This window comes from Ursus americanus, chromosome 5 (genome assembly GCF_024610735.1).
Source record: "Ursus americanus isolate L20-20 chromosome 5, mUrsAme1.1.p, whole genome shotgun sequence".
Taxonomy (NCBI): domain Eukaryota; kingdom Metazoa; phylum Chordata; class Mammalia; order Carnivora; family Ursidae; genus Ursus; species Ursus americanus.
Genome location: NC_142131.1, coordinates 7,301,024 through 7,322,495, shown reverse-complemented (window position 1 = coordinate 7,322,495; position 21,472 = coordinate 7,301,024). Strand labels below are relative to the sequence as shown.

Genomic DNA, 21,472 nt, shown 5'->3' with positions numbered 1-21,472 from the left:
AACCTCATTTGTGATCAGTGAAAACTGCTCTAGAATAAGGCTTTGTAAAGCTACAAGGGGATTAATTGAAAGTAACCAAGCACATTTTAAATAATGAGAATTACATAGAGTTTACAAGCCATAAACTTAAACATAAAAATGTGTGTTGGGAAGCTACAAATATGGTGCAATAGGGTTCTGCTGTTAACCTTTCATTGTTCTACTGAGTAACTTTCCTATTCCCAGGGAGTGGAGAAATACGTAGCTAGTTGATTGTTTTTATTTTGAGGAAATTGTTTTTGTTCTTGTTCCATCTAAATTCCTCTTCTCCTGATGTAGGTTTTGTTTATTATTTTCTGTGTTGCATGCCATTTTGGGCCTGCTATGTTTTATCTGGAGGTAGGTTTTTGCTTTGCAGACAAGTAGGGTCATGGTTGCAAAAAGTTCACACTTCAAGTAAAAAATATATATATATATATATTGTTTTGTTTTTCTGTTTCTATTCTTAATTTCCCAGAAGTTGTATAGATCCTCTGTGTCCAATACAGTCAACAATATCTGCTACAGAATTTTGCTGTCTCTGGGTATTGTAAAGCACTGAGCAGGTTTCATTTCGTCCTCCTGCACACTCTCTTCCTGCTGTAATTATCAGGAAAATTGTGGGCAAAGTACATCTCAGAAGAAGTCTGAGCCAAAAATGCACCATCCATTGGGCAAAACCAATGAAGAAGACATGTCGTACCAGGAAGTTCCTTGGCTCTAGCACATCAGGGATTTAAAAGTTGAAACATTTCATACCAGAAATAATACAGTTAAAAATTCAAAATTACCTACTTTTAAAATGTAGTTAGTCATTAATATAATACAGTATCTCCTCTCTGTTCTATGATTTACTGACATGTCATAGAAATCTCTCCCTTATTTAAAAACATATTGGCAGATCCATCTATTCTGCCTGAAATGCTGGCTTCTAGTAGATGCTTTCCAGTAAGCCTCTGTGCCTCTATCCTTTCTAAAAAAATAGTTAATAATTGTTCTTTTATATTCCTTATTTAATATTTAGTATTGTGTATTTTTTAAAAAAATGTTTCTTGTTTTAACTGATGCTTGTTTTGGTGGTTTGTTGTTTGTTGTTCTTTTTTAATTACCTGAGCAACTACACAAGTTCCAATCACATCAGATTAGATGACTTCTGTTAAAGTATAAATTATAAAAGTATCAGTTTAAATCTATGATTACTGTATGAAGTTTTGTTCTGAAAATGGGTATTGTGCTTAATTAAAAATTTTTAAGACCTGTTCTTTCTCAATAATACAAAACTATATGTATATTTAAGAAGTAGAGAAGCTAAACAAACAAACAAACAAACAGTACTTCCATAATTGCAGTACTATAAGAAATTGCTTTACTCCTTCTACAGTGTGATTCAAAAATCTGAATGCTTAGCTTTCATACACAATATATTCAGAAGTATGTGGAAGTGATTTTGTCATTAATGTTATTTCAATTATATTTTAACCTTTACTTAAGTGCTATTTCCTTCAGTAGATAAGGACAAATCAATATTATGCAATTGTATACATATGAGTTATAAAATTACAACCTTAGGGAAGTTATAATGAAATCTTGACTCTAAGATTGACCAAACATGAAAAGAATGTCTGAATAAGGCTAGGGGTATCAAGATAAAAGAATTGATGTGAATAATATCAAAATCTAGGTCAAATGTTACACTTTGGATACATTCTCATTTGCTCCTTTTTAAATTTTATCTTATGTTTTCATAATTAAGTGTTACTGAGCCTTTACTGTATACAAGTACTGGCATAGATACATTATATATCATAAATAATTTGGGCATGGGCCTTAATTTTAAGTAGCTGACAATCTGAGACAAGTAGAAGAGAGACAAGTATACACAATTTCAGTCACGACACACCTAGTGCCAAGAAAAAATAAAACACATACAGTGATACTGGAATACAGAATAGTATTCAACCTCAGGAGGTGGGGAGGACAGAGAGAATCCCTAAGGTGGAATTGAAAGTTTGCCATCATTGTCTGTGCAAAGAAATACCAAAACACAGCAGCAAGGTAAAAGCAGTGAGTTTTTGGAGACCAGGCTACATAATGCCTTGGGGAAAAATGGATTCTTACCAAAATTCCCAAGGAGAAACTAATTTTTCAAGATTATGTTGTCACTCTCAATTTTGATGTCAGAATTTGAGAAAGTTTAGACAATCCTGCCATGTCTCTATAAAGTTTACAGATAAGTTTTCATCCCCCAATAGTTTTTATTTTTTATTTTGATTTTTTAAAGATTTTATGTATTTATTTGACAGAGAGAGAAAGAGCATAAGCAGGGTGAGTGGCAGGCAGAGGGAGAAGCAGACTCCCCACTGAGCAGGGAGCCCGATGTGGGGCTTGATCCCAGGACCCTGGGATCATGACCTGAGCTGAAGGGAGATGCTTCACTGACTGAACCCCTCAGGTGCCCCCCCCAATAATTTTTAAACATTTCATTAGAAAAGTATCAACCAGTCTATGATTCTAAATTGTTTCATTATCTATTATTATCAATCTGACCTCAGGTGAAGAATATCAAACTTTGACTGGAAACAACCAATGCCCGTTAGGGAAGTGGCTGTAATGAAAGAAAGCAGATGGGTTCTGGAGCCAGCTAGGTCTCTTTCAAGTGGGCTCAGATCTCAGTTTCTCTATGGCTACTACCTTGACTTTCCATTTCATTCTGCTCCTTGCTCTCCTACATCCTTGGACCCAAGCCCCTTTTACTCTGTTCTTTCTTTGTTGCCCATTGTATTTATCTTCTTCTAATATACCTTGTAACTTATTTATTATGTTTTTTGCTTGTTACTGTGTCCTTCTGTGAGAATTTATGCTCCATGAGGACATCTTGTCTCTTTTGTTCATTGATACATTCCAAATGTGAAGTAGAGTGACACATAATAAATGCTAAATAAATATTGAATAATTAATAAATAAATGAACAACTGTTAGCACTATCACTAACTGTGTGTTTGTTGGATATGCTCAATCCCCTTGAGTCTTAATTATGTGTAAATCAGCTCAATAATTCCTACTCCAGGGGCGCCTGGGTGGCTCAGTCGTTAAGTGTCTGCCTTCAGCTCAGGGCGTGATCCCAGGGCCCTGCTTCTTCCTCTCCCTCTGCCCCTGCTTGTGTCCCCTCTCTTGCTGGCTGTATCTCTCTCTCTCTGTCAAATAAATAAATAAAATCTTAAAAAAAAAAAAAAAGAATTCTTACTCCATAGGATATAAATTTTTTTTAAATGTATATATTTATATTATACAGTTGACCCTTGAACAACATGGAGGTTAGGGGTGCCAACCCCCCCCCACAGTCAAAAGTCTGCCCACCTTTTGACTCCCTAAAAACGTAACTACTAACAGCCTGCTGTTGACTGGAGCCTTACTGGTAACATGAACAGTCAGTTATCACATACAAAATATGTGTTAATTTCTAAGGAAAAGAAAATCATAAAGAAGAGAAAATAGATTTACAGTACTGTACTGTACTAAAAAAATCCACATATGATTGAATCCGTGCAGTTCAAACCTATTTTATTCAAGGGTCGACTGCATATATATATATATATATATATATATATATATATATATATATATATATATATATATATATATATATATATATATATTTATAAATATATATTATATATATATATAAAGAGAGATTAAAGGAAGGAATGAGAAAGGAAGAAGGAAAGGAAGGTAAGGAGGGAGGGAAGGAAGGAAGATGTAATAGAGCCCTGCGTATAAACAGCACTTATATGGGTGTGGTTATCATCACTTTCCTTCTTGCTTATTAATGGATACATCTGTAGCCTGAAGTTATTCCTCCAAGTGTAGATCAAATTGTGCCTGTACCTGAGTGAGATCTTTGAACCCAGTCACTGACCAGGGTCCTAAATGTGCTGCTTGCAGCTAAAACACAACTTCTAGAAAGCAAAACCCAGATGTTAGCTTATTTGGACAAGTTATAGGGCAGCGAGTAGTTGCAAGTGGCAACTGAATAAAGGGATTTGCTGGCACGGAAACCATTGTCATTAACACACATTTTATTATTAGTTCACCATGTCTTCATAATTTCATTATACATTCAGAGAAATACGTCTTCTATGAAATTAGTGCAGAACACACCGGAGAACATTGAATTTGACAGGTGATCTCTAATAAAAACAAAAGCAAAAAATATATATAACAATGCTTTTAGAATTAAAAGTATAAAGCATTTTATAAAATTTTATATAAAAGAACACTCAGTGGAAGGTACATCCATTTGGCTTTCCAATAATTCACAACATGAGACAAGGGACAAAGCCAGGGAGTCTATTCAGTACCTCCTGTCTCTATAGAAACAGCACTATTAACACCCACTCCTTTTCTATTTCCATGGTGACAGGACACAGAAGTACCTTAGAAAGGAAAAGGGTAAAGATAAGAGATCTCTTAAGTGTTGATGGAGGTGAGTGGAGGCTGGTGATGACAGGAAGTATGGATGCTCACTAATCTCCAGTAATCTCTTGCTCATGGAAGGATGTTTAAATCAGGGCTGTAGCTCTAGTGATAGAGCGGGGCACCATTAGGCTACAGTGAGTTCACAAAATAAACGTGCCCAAACCACTTGCATTATTTTACATGTAAATCTTATTAGATTTTATTTGACAATTAAAAGCAAAATAAAGGGTTTATTTATTTGTTTTAAGTTTATTTATTTAAGTGATCTCTACACCCAATGTGGGCTAAAACCCATGACCCCTAGATCATGAGTCACATGCTCCTCTGACTGAGCTAGCCAGGCATCCCCAGAATGAAAGTTTTAAAAATTGTGTAATAAAAATATAGATAATAGGGGTGCCTGGGTGGTTCGGTTAGTTAAGCATCTGCTTTCAGCTCAGGTCATGATTCCTGAGTCCCAGGATCGAACCCTGCATCCAGCTCTCTGCTCAGTGGGGAGTCTGCTTCTTCTTCTGCCCCTAACCCGCTCGTGCTCTCTCTCTCATAATAAATAAATTTTAAAAATATATAAATAATATGTTCTCCCTTTATTTATACACTGTCATCTCATTTTATCATTGAATTGCTACACAAAAGGGAATAGCATTAATATTGTTTAGTTTTTGGAAGAAATAATAAGATGGCATCAAGTCATAAAGACTATTTTATACCTTAAGTTGTTCCCTGCTTTAATCTTATTTGGGTAATTTCATTCTTGAAGGAAATTTTCCAAAAATACCAAAGGTTTAGAGGATAAAAAGAGAAGGGAAGGGAAGGAGTCAGACAATTTTAATACCTCAGTAGTGGAATTATTCACGGCTAAATAGGCTCTTAGCTCTTTTTTCTCATTGACATATGCCAACTATAATATTAACAATGAAATGAAGGACAGACATATTCTGTGCCATCCCCTAAATCATTTCCTACAACTCCCTTAAAGTTAAAATTACTTAAAGCTATAGGGAAACTAAATCAGGAAAGCTCGTGGTAGACTAAATAGTGTGGAGAAACGAATGACGTGCTCTCCTACTGCAGGTACCAGCTCAGTTGGGTGGGGACAGCCCCCTAAAGGCCTGCGTGCTCTATTCCGTGTAGTGGACAGAAATCTTATGAACATATTAAGATTGGTGTATCTTTCATCTTTAAATAAAATACTTTATAACTTGCATCTGTATTTGATGTTCCATGCTTGTTCCTTTTATTGTGAGGAGTTATTAATTTGTGATCATATTTATAACCTCTTTGTTTTGCTTGTTAACATTTCCACCGTGAAGTCTCTCTTTCTAGTTTTGAAAGTATAAAGATAACCCCTGTGGAAGATTACTCCCATGCCTTCTTTTAAAGTGATGCAGCTTTCAGTGGAAAAATTTCCCCCAGAAGAGACAGTCAGATTTGACACTCACAGATTTGAAGGAATAAGGTAGTTGTGACAGTGATGGAAGGACTAGGTTCATTGGTATAGCGGGAAATGCCCAGGTCCTCTTACAATACTTAACCATCCAATTGGTGTTGCAGAAAGTTTCATTCAGTAAAACCTTTCAAGGACCAGGATATGATCATTTTTATTTGGTGAAACCAAGTTGTGATTTGAAAAATACTTTCAATGTAAAAGTAGAACAAATATTATATCAGCATTACTGTCCTTAAATACGAGACTTTAATAAGTAAATTAATATCAGTAAATTAATCAAATCACGTTAGTATCTCGTAGCTCATAACAAATCTTTTATTATCCTTATTCTCTGCAATTTTAGAGCTGAGTGAGATAAGATTGTACCTGCACCATAACACTTATGCCATTATTTGAGGACAATAAAATAGTTAATTTTATAGAAAAGAAATTATCAGTAAAACTAGCCATTTGGTATTATTCAACTCTAAAGAGTATGTCAGTAGTTTCTCCAGAAAGAGTCTCATATATGTCTATCTGTACATTTAAATTTATTTGATGGCATTATCTTTTAAATATTTTGAGTTCTAATTAAATTTCTATATTCATTGTATGAATGATAATGATGAATGCAGAAATTTAAGTTGATGAATTTAAATTAAATTAGATTATCAGTGTTGCTAAAATAAACACCCACATATTTTGTATTATAACACAATTACTAGTTTTTGAATCATTAAACCTATAAAAGGGCAAAAAAATTACTAGCAATTTTTACGTGTAAATTCCAGGACTTCAAATAGATGGTCCAATAAAAACACTTGCTTTTTTCTTCCTATTTTTGTATTTGTAGCTAGATTTTATTTAGATATACATAATGAGTCAGTATGAAATTTGTGGTATGTATATATTACTTAACATATAGCTTAGTTGCTTAATTCTATATAATAAGTTATTGCAATGGCCTCTGTGAGGCCAACCCACATAGTAAGACACCCCACATCATGGGAAGTAGTATGTTCATGGAATTGGAAATCCATGGGTTATGGTTTTTGCCTTTTACTAGATTATTAAAATCGTCCTTCTCTCTGGGTCACATATCAGTTTGCTAAAGCAATTTTTAAAAGCTAAAAACACTTTGCCAAAATAAAGATAGTACTGGGTGGTAGAGTGGAAAAGAATGAACTTGGAAGTGGGGCAGTCCTGAGTTTGAATCTGCCTTACCAGTTCTTTACCAGGTGAGTAATAGTGACCTGGTTAGTTATATTGCCAATTCTTCATTTTTTCATCTGGAAAGAGGAGAAACAGTATCCGTAAGAAGGATTTTTGGTTACGAGAAATAATATCTACAAAAACATAGCCAAGAGTGTAGAATATGATTCATGTTTAATAAATATTAGATGAAATATTATAAAAATTTAATTTAATAGGACAGTGTTTTCCCTGTTTCCTCTTCAGAACGTAAAATTCCAAAGGAAAAGGAAAGGGACTTAATGTATAATGACTACTTCTTTTAGTCCAGCTTCTGCACAAAAGTTAGTACTTTTTCCCCTAATTTAAAGTACCTTAGGTAACTGAAGCTCTCAAGTTAAAATGGCACAGCTTCTCCCTCTCCCCCAACAACATCTCACGACATTGACACATTAGCCGGGAATCCCATGTCTTTCCCCAGACAAGATTTCCCAGAACGTCAGTTGATGCCACAAGGAGACCAAACAGAGCAGTCAGTCTTCTTCCTTTTGACTTGCACAGGCCATTTTTTTAGGCAAGTTTGGGGAGAGTGGAGGGTAGATCCCACACCTCTTTCTCTCTCCACATCTCTTAACAGTGTCTTTTTTACCATCTTTTCCACTCACATTTTTCTTATCCTAGTAATCTATATTTATATCTCCAATCCTAGGTATTTTGACATATGTTATCCTCACTCATAATTTTTCGCTATGTAAGATTACATGCTAAATTGCCCTTTAAAACCCAAACAGGAAATACTATTATTACAACATAGTACTAGTTCTATATAATTAATCTACTAGATGAAATAGTGCTGGAAGGACTGAACCATGAGAATTGAGAATAATCTTCTAAAATCAGGAAATAGGACATAAATGCTTCTGGAGTCCATTTCATGTAATCAAGTTTTATTTACCCACACTAATAAATGGGGAGTGAATACTATGGCATGAATAATCTCAGATAATAACCTTTGAAAAGTAAATAAACCAATGGTCATTCCCAGGATTTGAAACACTTAATTTTTATGGGTGTGTTGGTTTATATCACTTTATCTAATTACTCTGTTCCAATCTGTTTGATATGAAGATGTCTCTATACTTCCTAGGTTCGTACAGATCACTGTTGAAGCAAAGTTGCTGGCTGTATAGAAATTTGTCTCTATTTTAATCTAGGTGGGAGATAATTTATTAAAAATGTAATAGAATAGCAGTATGGCCTTATGGAAAGCAATGAATCCAGACTATAATGTATTCTTCATCTTAACAGATGGGTAAGAAAGAAAATAATACAAATAGCATTATTTGAATTCACTATTGTTGCATTCTTAGCACTTTTCCTTAAGGACTTTATATGCATTATTTCACAAAATTCTCACAGGTTGTCAGATTTAGCCAATAAAAATATTGGATGCCCATTATATCTGAATTTCAGATAAACTTTTTTTCATTATAGGTATACCCCATGCAATATTGGAGATATACTTGAATTATTTGTTGTTTATCTGAATTCAAATGTAATTTGGTATCCTATAGTTTATCTGGCAACCCTAAAATTGCTTTAATAATTATGCACCATTATTAATAATCCCCATTATAAAGAAAAGAAATTGAGGTGAAATCACTTGTTCCATGCTATACAGATATTTAGTTTGGAATAAAATCAAAATAGTCCGATTGTCCATTTCACTATCCTCTCTACCTCAGTGGCCACTCTATGAGCCGAAAGCCTGCCCCATGTGATCACCATGGTCCCTCTAATGGTCAACTGTAATCATCCATGATGTAGTTTTATTTATCAAGGTACAAAAGGGTTTACCCTTTAAAAGTTAATTCCACCTCTTTGCTCCAAAATGAACGCCTTTCTTTTCACAGCATCATTAAAACAGCACTAATGTAAATAATGTTCACGTTTTTTTGAGAAACTTTCTGGAGATCAATGTGCCATAACCAGCCAATCACTTGCTATATCAGAAATTGATTTCTGTAATATATCCAAAGGCCCTTGTGGTTTCTCTCTGAAGTTTTATGTGCTAATTACTATCTATTTACTTGTAAAAATGCTAATAAAATATACATGGATTTAAAAATGGAGGAAAATACCCCTTTAAGTACTACCATGGTTCATTCTCTCTACTGTAAAATGGATCCAGGCCATGACAGTCAGAACAGTTGTATCATGCATGCTATGGACTTGAAAGCTCAGAGGCAAGGATGACCTACCGGTCGTATAAAAAGTAAATTTAAATAGTTGTACAGTTTGGGAGGAAGGGTGATAAGGGGGTGTTTCACTTTGTCTGGGCTCAGATTTTGAATTTATTTTGCTTGCATCACCTCAGTCAGGTCCAACTGACACTTCTCACATCACAAGTTCATTGATAGGAGTCCAAGATTCTATCGTTATTCCAAAATGGAGGCAGAGTAAATGGCAGCACACAGTTCGTCTGAAGTGGTTAAATGGGGAAACTGAACAATGTCTCAGATCCATATGGCTGTTCACTGACAGTAGAGAGGATTGTCTTACAATGAATTAATGGGAAGGACAATTTATACATATTCTGGACATAGGCAATGTAGGATATTCAAAGTAAACCTACACATGGAGCCTGGACAATCTGTGAGCTTGAGTGACTGCCAAGTTGCTCCAAGACACTAGTGTCAAATGTACTTGCTAGGCCTGTGGCAATAGCCAAGTACTTGGCAACTTTGTTTCCTGCTCCAGCTCTGAAGAACTGGGTCCACTTGTTGGCTTGGAGAGGGAGAAGGACTTCACAATTAGGACACATATAAACATATAGAACAGGAAATCATATTTATTAATGGAAATCGTCGGTCCCCTCTGATTCACTGCTTCCTGTCTTCACTATTCTACTGGATTGGTTCTTTTTTTTTTCTCTCTCTGCAGTAATGTTTTGGTTACGTACATATGAGACACATTGTTCAGGATTCCAAGTTGTAATGCTGATTTGATCAAATATGCTGCTAGTCATGTGCAACACCTAGTTAACTCTAATCTCTTTTTCTCCTACATAAGAAAGAATATCTGAGGGGCGCCTGGGTGGCTCAATTGGTAAAGCATCTACTTTCAGCTCAGGTCATGATCGCAGGGGCCTGGGATCAACCCCACACTGGGCTCCGTCCTCAGTGGGAGCCTGTGTCTCCCTCTCCTCCCCACTTGTGCTTTCTCTCACTATCTCTGTTGCTATCTCTCCCTCTCTCTCTCTCAAATAAATAAAATCTTTTTTTAAAAAAAAGAAAGCGTATCTGAGTGTGTGAATGAGAGAGAAAGACCTAAAGGGATAACCTTACCACGTCGCTGATTTATTTTGTAAAGGAAAACATTTGCTGACCCATTGTAAGCATAAAAACATGCAATGTGATGATCCAAATATCATAACACTTAGGTTGTGAGCTACTGTGTATAAGAGTAAGGAGCAATGCATATGATTATAAAATTGTTCTGCTTAAAATCCTTCAAAATCTTCATCTAAAGTTTTCATAATTCATCAGATACAGGATGCCCTTTATAATCTGTTCATGATTTATCTCTCCAGTCTCTTCCCTTTCACATTCTCTCATGCTTTTCCAGCCCTAGGAGCAAAAAGTCATTTGCTGTATCTGGAATTTATCATGCAATTTAGTTTCTGGTGACTTTGCTTGTGTTTCCCCATCTGCTTGGATCACCCTTTCTCTGTATTCCATGCATATTCATCTTTCAAAGCTCAACCCGTGTGACCTTCTCTGTGACCTCTTATCTATATACTGAAAATTAATAATTATTTTTTTCTTTTTGTGGTGCTCAGCATTTCTTATATCTCTTAATTAGAGCTTTTCTTCAATAATATCATTATTTGTTGATAAATTTATCTTTGATAGTACATAATGAAACATGGTAGGATAGAGCTAATATGATTTCCTATTATTTCCCCAGCATGATGTTGTGGTTTAAAAGGTGTTTAATAAGTGTTCGTTAAGTGAATAACTAAATGGAAATGAACAACTATGTACTAATCTTAGACTTTATCATGAATATACAATGCTTATAAATGAGGGAATTCCACAAATACTAAATTACTTATTACTTAACAGTTAATAGGGCCAGAAAATAATTTTGAGGACCAAGAAAGTAAATGATGTTATTTGAGGATCAGATACAATAGAAAGTAGAATGGTGTAATGGAAAAAGCATGGTCTTTGAAAGAGAACTAGATTTTCATCTGAAATTCTCTATTTTGAGTTGTGAGGTCGAAGAGTAATTATTTAACCTCTCTGAGACTCGTTGTCATCTGTAAAATGTGAACAATAATAATAAAGGAGGAGGAGATACAAAGTGGTTAGTTCAATCCCTGGTACATAGTAGATGATCATTAAATATGAATTCACTTCCCCTTTTCTGGAGTCTTGTGAGCTCAACATTTGAACACAATTAATCATGATGATGGAACACGCCAGGTTAAATCTATCTAGAAATAGGGAAGTTAAAGGAAAAAGACTAGGTAGGCATTCAATTATTTAATTATGAAGAGAATAAGGTGAAATTTGCCAAATTTGATTTAGGCCATTTTACAGGGCTACTTTTACATTCTTTTTAAATATTGGTGTTTCCTAAATTCAGTTTTATAATTGTCTAGTTTCAGGTGTAAAAAAACAAAGTACTAAAATTTTCTTGACACGTTTGCAGTATTTTTTATTATCATACCTAGTATCTTTCATTATTTCAGTAACTCCACACGGAAGCCAGTCTCTTTATAGTTTCTTCTTTTGGAAACTATCTATGTCAGCCTTCTCTGCATCTCTCTATCACATTTATATTAAACTTTCTGGTGTGTTATGTAAAGCAATACTAGCACCTTCTGCTCTAAGGAGGTAAAAATGACAGGATGAAAAGCTGACTATGAAAAGAAAAAAAAATAAGAATCCTGGCTCATTTGCAAAATAGCAAAATATTTTCAGCTGCCTCAAAGATAAACCTTTTGAAACAAAGCATACCTTTCACCTATTTTTTTTTTTTTTTAAGATTTTATTTATTTATTTGACAGAGAGAGACAGCCAGCGAGAGAGGGAACACAAGCAGGGGGAGTGGGAGAGGAAGAAGCAGGCTCCCAGTGGAGGAGCCTGATGTGGGGCTCGATCCCAGAACGCCGGGATCACGCCCTGAGCCGAAGGCAGACGCCCAACCACTGCGCTACCCAGGCGCCCCCTTTCACCTATTTTTTATACTGGATAATTTCCTTTGAGATCTGTGAACAGGGCTCATGATAAAATTAATAGTTTTGTTAATTAATTGACTACCTCCTTGATTGACTGTTCTACTTGATTGAAAAAATGTCTGGGTAGGAGAACTATCCTTTCATTAAGGGATTGAGAACTTGAGTTAAATAGTAAGAAATAAGTTATGATTTTTAAAGGATTAAAAGATAAAAGATAAATATGCTGTATCTGTCATTAGTACAGTGATTATAATAGTACAGTAAATATTCAAGCCAGTACTATTCACCTGATCAGGAAACTATCTCAGGGGTTCAGGATAAACAGGTATATTTTAATTTATGAGAGTTAAGAAACCCAGTAGCCATTCTCTTGATAGTAATCAGAGAGGCTGCTCCACACTTATCTCTGTTTACCTTTACCAGGCTATAACCTTGAATTTTCTAGACTTTCCTAGAATATGGTCTTTTATAGACAAGGAATGTCAATAATACTATAATATCCAATATCTTTGGAAGTTTATTTTTAATGCTCCATGCAATTACATTTCAAGGGAAGACTCTCAGGAGCATCTGTAGAAAGACAGCATGAAACTTACATGTGGCTTAACACTTACTGAAACCTCAGTTGCAGCACATTGTGACAGATACCCATTTCTCCCTGATCCTCACTGCTAAATCCCACTAAAAATCCTGGAAATAGTGAAAGGGACAACAAAAGGAGAGCTCTGAAAGTTGTTAGGAAGACAACAGCCTGGTTTGAGATCCTGGGATGAGAGGGACAGAGTACCAAGGTGTTTTACATCCTCTTGTCAAGAAAAGAAGGTGACAAAGACCAGGCATTTCCCAACAGCCAAACCAGGAACAGAAGGCATTCCTAGTAGGCCCATTCCTCTCCTGGACTGAATGGGAGCTGTGCCTAAAGCACCCAGTTAGACCTGGTTGAACCAGCAAGGGAGATTGATCTGGCCCTGGACCTGAGACTTCTTTACCTGGTCTGGAGACACCAGGGAGGCTGATGGGGAAGGGGTAGTATGGGTGGGTGAACCTGTACGAAGATCACAACACAACACAACACAACACAACAAGGAGTCTGGGGACCAGTTTCCATTTCCAAAAGACAGGAGTGGTCCTACCATAATAAGCATCCAGCCAGGGAAGTTTCTTCATCCATGAAAACCAGAAACTACCAAGATATACCAAGTGGCTACAACTGGGGAAACCCTTTCTCCATCCGTACTACCAGCAGTGAATAGGCAGAACATCAGCAGTTCCACGTAAGCCTAGTGGACAAAATAACAGTGCGGAATACCCTGAAAGTTGAACTGTCATTAGAACTCAAACCCACAAAAATAGGCCAGGCCATGTGTGCTAAACCATCTTACCCTGAATGGGGGTGGTAAATTCAGTCCATCCAATCCAACAGGCATTACATTTAGCCATTCCCAAGATTTAGAAAAACCTACGGATGATGTGAAGATCAGCGGAAAACTGGCCAATGAAAAGCTTCACCTTCTATCCATGGAGAAAATAAAGAACATGCTGAGGAGTGATACCCTAAGAATCCAAGCTACCCATCCACCTCTAAATAGAAGCAAATACCACTTCAGGTTTAGGTCAGTCATGCAATCAGTTTTACGTGGCAAGGAAACTTTTGAAAAAGAGGGGCTTTCCAATATTGGATCTTATCAGAGGAACCAATGCCTAGTGACAATTTTTTAAAATTTGATCACTACTTTATGACTCTGTGGCTTTGCAATACCGACGTCATCAGGAAAAGGGATAGTTCACTCTGATTCAGTAGCAGGAAATAAACATCAAAGCATCATCACTGGCTCGCAATACAGAACCTCTGCCTGACCCAATCCTCCTTATTATCCCACCCACTACCACCTCACCACCCCACACCTGGCAGCTACCACTTTACTGCTGCCCACTGTCCCCCACACATACCACAGGTGTCATGCAGCCCTTCCTAAGGCTGACTGAGAGAAGCACAAGTGAAACAGGCCAAAGTCTCTGTTCTGCAAATCTCTCCCCACTTGTTTTTATGCCACAAACTTTTTCAAGGATCTGGTCCTTCAATAGGACTGGTAAATAGCTTTTCAGGGGAAAAAAAAGTCATTAAAAAGAAGGGGGATTAATTCTGATTACTTCAAACCGGTCATCTTCTTAAAGTAGAGCAGCCCACAGATTTACAAAGTCTATCAAACGGAGGTGAGGGTGGCCTGGGAGGAAAGGCAGAAGGGGCAGGAGTCCTCGGGCATGCGCCAGCAGGGCTGGAGGAGCTAGTGGGTGGTCAGGACAGTGTGCTCAGAGGTCTAGCCAGTTGTCTGTCCTCCACAGAAAAAGCTGGCAATTTGGGGTGTTTGGGTTTAAAAATTCCTGGCAGTAACAGGGAATCCCTGAGGGCAAACATTTTTTAAAAATGGTGGAAATGGGGAAGGAAAATGAGAGCTATTGGCCAGGAGCTTTGATGTAAAAATAAAATTAAAAATAAAAAGGGAGCAAGAGGAAATAAAAAGAATCCCTTAAATGTTTCTGAGGATTCTGAGCATGAACTAAAAGTAGGGTAAGACGATTGAGGAGACGGACAGTTTGTATTGCTGGCATCCCCCATCTGGAGCTTCTTGCTTCTTTGGGGCTCTTTGGGCTCTGACTCCAAACTGCAGTCCGAGCCTCCCTTAAAGGCAGAGATGGGGCTGCCCTTGGCGGTGTAGAGGCTATTGTCCGAGGAGGGGTAGTTGGACACTTGATCTTGCCCTTTCCAGTGCACGGACTTGCTGTTCCAGAAGAGCATTCTGCCGCTTGAGGTCATCAATATCTTGCTGGTGTGTGTAGTGTTTCCTTTACATATACTGGATATTCTCTGTGGCTTTGTCTAGGATTTGGGCCCAGGGTGCCTGCTGTCCTTTGGAGTGATGGAACAGGGTCCCACAAACTGTGAAACGGTCTTTGATGTAGTCCCTATGTTTTCGTTCCAGTGCATTATCATGAGCCTGTTTGTCAGCTGCAGATTGAAACCTTGGTTGCTCTTCATAGCTGTCCACCTCCATGTCATCGTTGTCACTCATTTCATATGGCCCAGGGAGCAGCCACTGAAGCCATGTCAGGGAGGGGCGGAGGAGAGGGGGGAAGTTAAGAACAACGAACCAAGCCCCCCCCCCACTCACAACACACTCACTCATTGCTCACTAGCTCTCTTGCTACACACACATAACACGGGTGAGAACCACCTCCTCGCTCTAGTGACAAATTCAGTAACGTTAGAAAATTGCATTTATCATCATTATCCTGATGATTAATGCATCACCCTTGAGAAACTGATTTTCTTTAAATATCAATCTGGTCAACTTTCAGGAGACAAAAGAATAATCAGAGAACATTAACTTTAATTGCCATGGTGAGCCCTCGGGATGGGTGCAGTGTCCGTGCCAACCATACACCAGTTCTCTTCTGAACTTCTGTTGGTGAATAAGCACCACACCAGGTACCACATGTGTGTCCTGTCAGATTGAGAAAAGACAAGATTGCAGTGAACATAAAGAACACTGTGGAAGAAAAACCGGACAGTTTTCCTTTTTCTTCTTAATACAAAAGAAGTTCACATTTATACTTTAATCCTGCTGAAAAGAGAAGGTAATCAGTCTGAATGTATGTCTATTTAAGGCTATATGTAATGTATGTCTATTTTTTAAACAAAAACTAGACGCTTGACTGAAGACTCTCTTCTCTGGGTGTTTAACCCAGAGGACCACCATCTCTGTTCTTACCAGAATGGAAGTTCCCTCCAGAATGTGTTCCATTCATTTTCTTGCTTCCTGTCCCTCCCTTTCTTCCTGGTTACTTTCCCAGTCCCTGAGTTACTCTGACCAGAGTACACCTCTTTGGGATTCCTTGCAGAGAGAGGCTATCTTATACTTATATAGGGATAGGTCTGTATCAATCCCATGTCATTTTCATACAAATGGTGCTATATTAAATTCAGTTTTCTCCTCCTTATTTTGGTTTAATGAAACATCTTAAAGTTTATCCTGTAACACTGCATAGCGAGCTGTCCCCCACCCTCCGCCCCGTGGCTACATGATAGTATTCTCTTCTATCAATTACCATAATTTATTGAGCTTTACTAAATGACATCTAGGGTTTTCTAATGTTTTGTTCTTATAAAAATGCTGGCGTTGATATTCTTAAACTTACTTTTTCATGAATATGTGTGGTTGCACCTACAGTATGTATTCAAAGTACATTTTCTGACTCAGAGAGTATGTCCATTGAAATGATGATTGGTAATATCAAGAGTGCCTTACAAATGTGTGGAATGGGTTACCCTATGACAACATGTGTAAGAGTGTTCCTTGCTTCATTGTTTTGAAATATTCAAAAATCTCATCTATGATTATAGATGGGATTATATATACTGCTCTATCCGGTGTTAGATTTAACAAAACTTGATTTTTTAAAAATGAAATAAGTTGGGAAACAGCTCCATCTAAATCCACACCAACAAAATTTGCAATATAGGTGTTTGTTGTGCATTGTAATGATAGTATTTTTACTGGTATCAGTTGCCTGCTTAAATCTAAGTGTTCAATCATTATGTCTATACTAGGCTAGTTATCTTATTCCCCACCCCTGCAAGATGGTCAGTCTTTCTTGCCAAAAGACCTGGTGAGTTAGATGTGTTTTCTCCTTCTTGGATACTTACATGGCCAGAAGCACCTCCGTAAAATAACACAGAACAGAGATTTTCATTCATCATTAACAAAGCATGCTTTATATAGATATAGCTAAGGTATATTCTGATTTATAAGCATTATATCCTATAAAATATGTAGTTATTTTCATCCCTTTCTTGATAAAGATTGTATTTGAAGAAAGTTAAATCTGTATAGAGTACCAATAATCTCTTGTAGCCCCAAAATTAGTATTTGCCACACCATGTTCAGGAAATTAATCTAATTCCAAGGAAAGAACACACTATTCAGTAGCGTTTTCCAGTACTTGAGCAATTTGAGATTAGTGTTTAGGGAAATATTAGTCAATTGCTTATAGAAGGACTACCTGTAATACCCAAAAGTCAAACTTACATATATTTATATTAAAGTTTTGTGTTTGTTTGTCAATAGACAATTCAGAGTGCGATGGCCTTCCTTAATGGGAGAATAAATTCCCAACAGTGACATTAAAAAAAAAAAAAAACATATATATGAAACACGGTGTTTTTGTTTATTTGTTTATTTTCTTTCTGAATGTCCAGCTTCTGATAAATGGACAAAATGGTGCAAGATGTCAAACATTGTAAGCAGGAAATTAAACAATTGGTATCCATGGGTATAATTATATAATTCACTGTCTCTTTTAGAATCATAAAGCTCACTTGCCCTATAAATTTGCTAATTGAAACTAGTACTTCCCTCTTTTTGGATTAAAATTTGTGCAGCTTCCAAATTTTTGATCATTCTCGGGTAAAACAGAGTGTCAACCCAGAAATTAAAATTTCTACATAGTAAGTTATTACTCAAATCTCTGGACATATTTGAAATTGAGGACACACATTTCTCTCATATACAGAAAGACTGAAGATAGAGAAATGGAGTATGGTTTGCTGCGTCTCTCATCTTGTTCTATTCTTTTTTTTTTTTAATGATTTTTTATTATATTATGTTAGTCACCATACAGTACATCCCTGGTTTCCGATGTAAAGTTCGATGATTCTTTAGTTGCATATAACACCCAGTGCACCATGCAATACGTGCCCTCCTTACTACCCATCACCGGTCTATCCCATTCCCCCACCCCCCTCCCCTCTGAGGCCCTCAGTTTGTTTCTCATAGTCCATAGTCTCTCATGTTTCATTCCCCCTTCTGATTACCTTTTCTTTATCCCTTTCTTCCCCTACCGATCATCCTAGTTCTTATGTTCCATAGATGAGAGAAATCATATGATATTTGTCTTTCTCTGCTTGACTTATTTCACTTAGCATTATCTCCTCCAGTGCCGTCCATGTTGCAGCAAATGTTGAGAATTCGTTCTTTCTGATAGCTGAGTAATATTCCATTGTATATATGGACCACAACTTCTTAATCCAGTCATCTGTTGAAGGGCATCTCAGTTCCTTCCACGATTTAGCTATTGTGGACAATGCTGTTATGAACATTGGGGTGCATATGTCCCTTCTCTTCACTACATCTGTATCTTTGGGGTAAATACCTAGTAGTGCAATGGCTGGATCATAGGGTAGCTCAATTTTTAACTTTTTAAGGGACCTGCACGCTGTTTTCCAGAGTGGCTGTACCAACTTGCATTCCCACCAACAATGTAGGAGGGATCCCCTTTCTCCACATCCTGTCCAGCAATTGTTGTTTCTTGCCTTGTCCATTTTTGCCATTCTAACTGGAGTAAGGTGGTATCTTAGTATGGTTTTGATTTGAATTTCCCTGATGGCTAATGATTTTGAACACTTTTTCATGTGTCTGTTAGCCATTTGTATGTCATCATTGGAAAAGTGTTCATATCTTCTGCCCATTTTATGATTTATTTGTTTCTCGTGTATTGAGTTTGAGAAGTTCTTTGTAGATCTTGGATACCAGTCTTTTATCTGTAGTGTCATTTGCAAATATATTCTCCCATTCCGTGGGCTGCCTCTTAGTTTTCTTTGACTGTTTCCTTGGCTGTGTAGCTTTTTACCTTGATGTAGTCCCACAAGTTCATTTTATCTTTTGTTTCTCTTGCCTTTGGAGATGTGTCATGAAAATTGTTGCTTTGGCCGATGTCGTAGAGGTTGTTGCCTGTGTTCTCCTCTAGAATTTTGATGGATTCCTGTCTCACATTGAGGTCTTTCATCCATTTGGAGTTTATTTTTGTGTATGGTGTGAGAGATTGGTCAAGTTTCATTAACTTAACCAGAGATGTAAAGGACCTGTATTCTAAAAACTATAAATCACTCTTGAAAGACATTGAGGAAGACATAAAAAGATGGAAAAATATTCCATGCTCATGGATCGGAAGAATTAACATAGTTAAAATGTCCATGCTACCCAGAGCAATCTACACTTTCAATTATATCCTGATCAAAATACCGAGGACATTTTTCAAAGAACTGGAACAAATAGTCCTTAAATTTGTATGGAACCATCTTGTTCTATTCTTAAGAAAATTCCATACTAGCTCTTTCTTAAATGTGTTATAGTAAACATAATCTTTGGCCAAACCATAAAGGGAAGGCTGATCCAAATGTTCTGTGAAAGCAGCTAGCCAGTCTGTGACAAACGGTATAGATTTCTCATGAGAAGTAAGTCAGTAATTCACTGTATCTCCAAACTGCAGGGGACATATATAACATATATTATGTGCTCTGATTGGTTAAAACTTGAAGGGAAAAAACCTTTTTTTTTCTAAATGATAAGTTTACTTTCAACACACTGGACAACTTGATAAAAACATCTACGCAGTGTTTTCAAGGATGAAGTTCAGAGCTATTTTCTTTTATGTTATCATTCAATTTTAAACTTCCTCTTCCTTTACTATCTGTCATGATGAATAGTAAGTGAATACATATTTTTCTCCCACCCCCTTCTTTAGTAATTAATTTATGGTATGTGTAAAAGGGAGTGAGTTCTCATGAATATTCTCATAATACCACTTAGAAAGATAAATTCTGTGCTTTCAAAATAGATTTGAACTTTGTTTGAAAAGTTCAAGCATTCTGATTGACAATAAGTTACAGTAAATACCTATTAATTAGAAAACAAAAAAGATAGTATTTTAGCAAATTGAGTTTCTGTATCAACTGAAAGCTTACTCAAAACAGTTAAACTATCACAGAGAAGAAATATTTCTAAATCCTGTAAAAATGAGTATAACCTGAATACAAACACCTGATGATAACTGTATCAAAAAGAAAATTATAGAGCAATTTTATTTATGGTTAGTTATGTGAAAATTCTTAATGTAATAATATATAGAAAATGACAGCTTGTTAAGAATGTAGTTTTCATGAATAGGTGTTACTTTTTCCAAGAATTGAAGAATATTTCAATATTAGTATAATTTAAAATACTAATATTTATAAGAAAAATCACAGATCATTTCTATAGTAACTGAAAATTTAACATTTCAGATAAAAACAGTGAGCAAACTATGGTTCTACAGATACTTTATTCACTTTATAAAATACATCAATCCCATCCCCAAAGCCACCATCACGCTTGGTGGGGAATCATTTGGAGGCATGTCTTTGCTGTAAAAAAAAAGAATGACAAGTGCCCACTCTCGTTGCTATTATTAAATCTTTTATTTAGGTATTCATCAATATAATAAAAAGAAAACTTAGAAAAAAGTAAACTAGTAGATAAATCTATCAAAGGTAAAGGTGACACAATTGTATAATTGGAAAACCAAAGATAATTAACTAAAATCCTAATACAAATATAAAGGAATATTATAGGTCATAGATGTGTAAAAACAACCTATGTAAATTAATAATTTTCATATACAATATACTGGAAGGAATTATCCAATTCAAAATATCAACATGATGTTTCTAGGAATGTGAAATATCAACAAATGTTTCTAGCACTTATAGGAATCAAACTTTTAAACAATCATCGCCAACACAAAACAAGTCTTGCAAAAAAGGAGAAAATATATTCTTCAATAGGAAGACACATTAAAATAAATATAATTATTTTAACTTCATTCTTAAAGTAATACGGTACCAATGAAATTACCAGACACCAGTAAGCTGTTTATTTTTTTACTAACCAAACTAATTCTAAGCTTTGTATGTATGGAAAAACAACTAAAGAATAGTTAGGGACATCCTTAAAAAATTAAGAGAAAAAAAAAGAAAAGAAAAACAATGTGTACAATCTCACTTTTTCAGGTAATAAAACCTAAGTTTCTCTTTTTTTTTTTTTTACTTTTTCTGAGGTATCTACCTTTGTTGAGGTATAATTGACAAGTAAAAGTTACGTATATTCAGAGTGTACAACCTGATGTTGTGATATATGTATACGTTGTAAAATGGTTACTGCAGTCAAGCTAATTAACATATCCATCATCTCACATGGTTCTCATTTTTGTGTGTGTGGTGAGAATAATTAAAATGT

General features: G+C 36.1%; 1 protein-coding gene and 1 pseudogene across 3 annotated transcripts in view; one reads left to right on the top strand and one right to left on the bottom strand.

Annotated features, from left to right (window-relative positions):
* The window catches only part of LOC123799262 (uncharacterized), a 1,380,163-nt gene that overhangs the window by 964,015 nt on the left and 394,676 nt on the right, over window positions 1-21,472 (top strand). The gene's annotated exons all lie outside the window — the stretch shown is intronic.
* LOC123799302 (protein max pseudogene) lies at window positions 13,292-15,433 on the bottom strand (annotated as a pseudogene).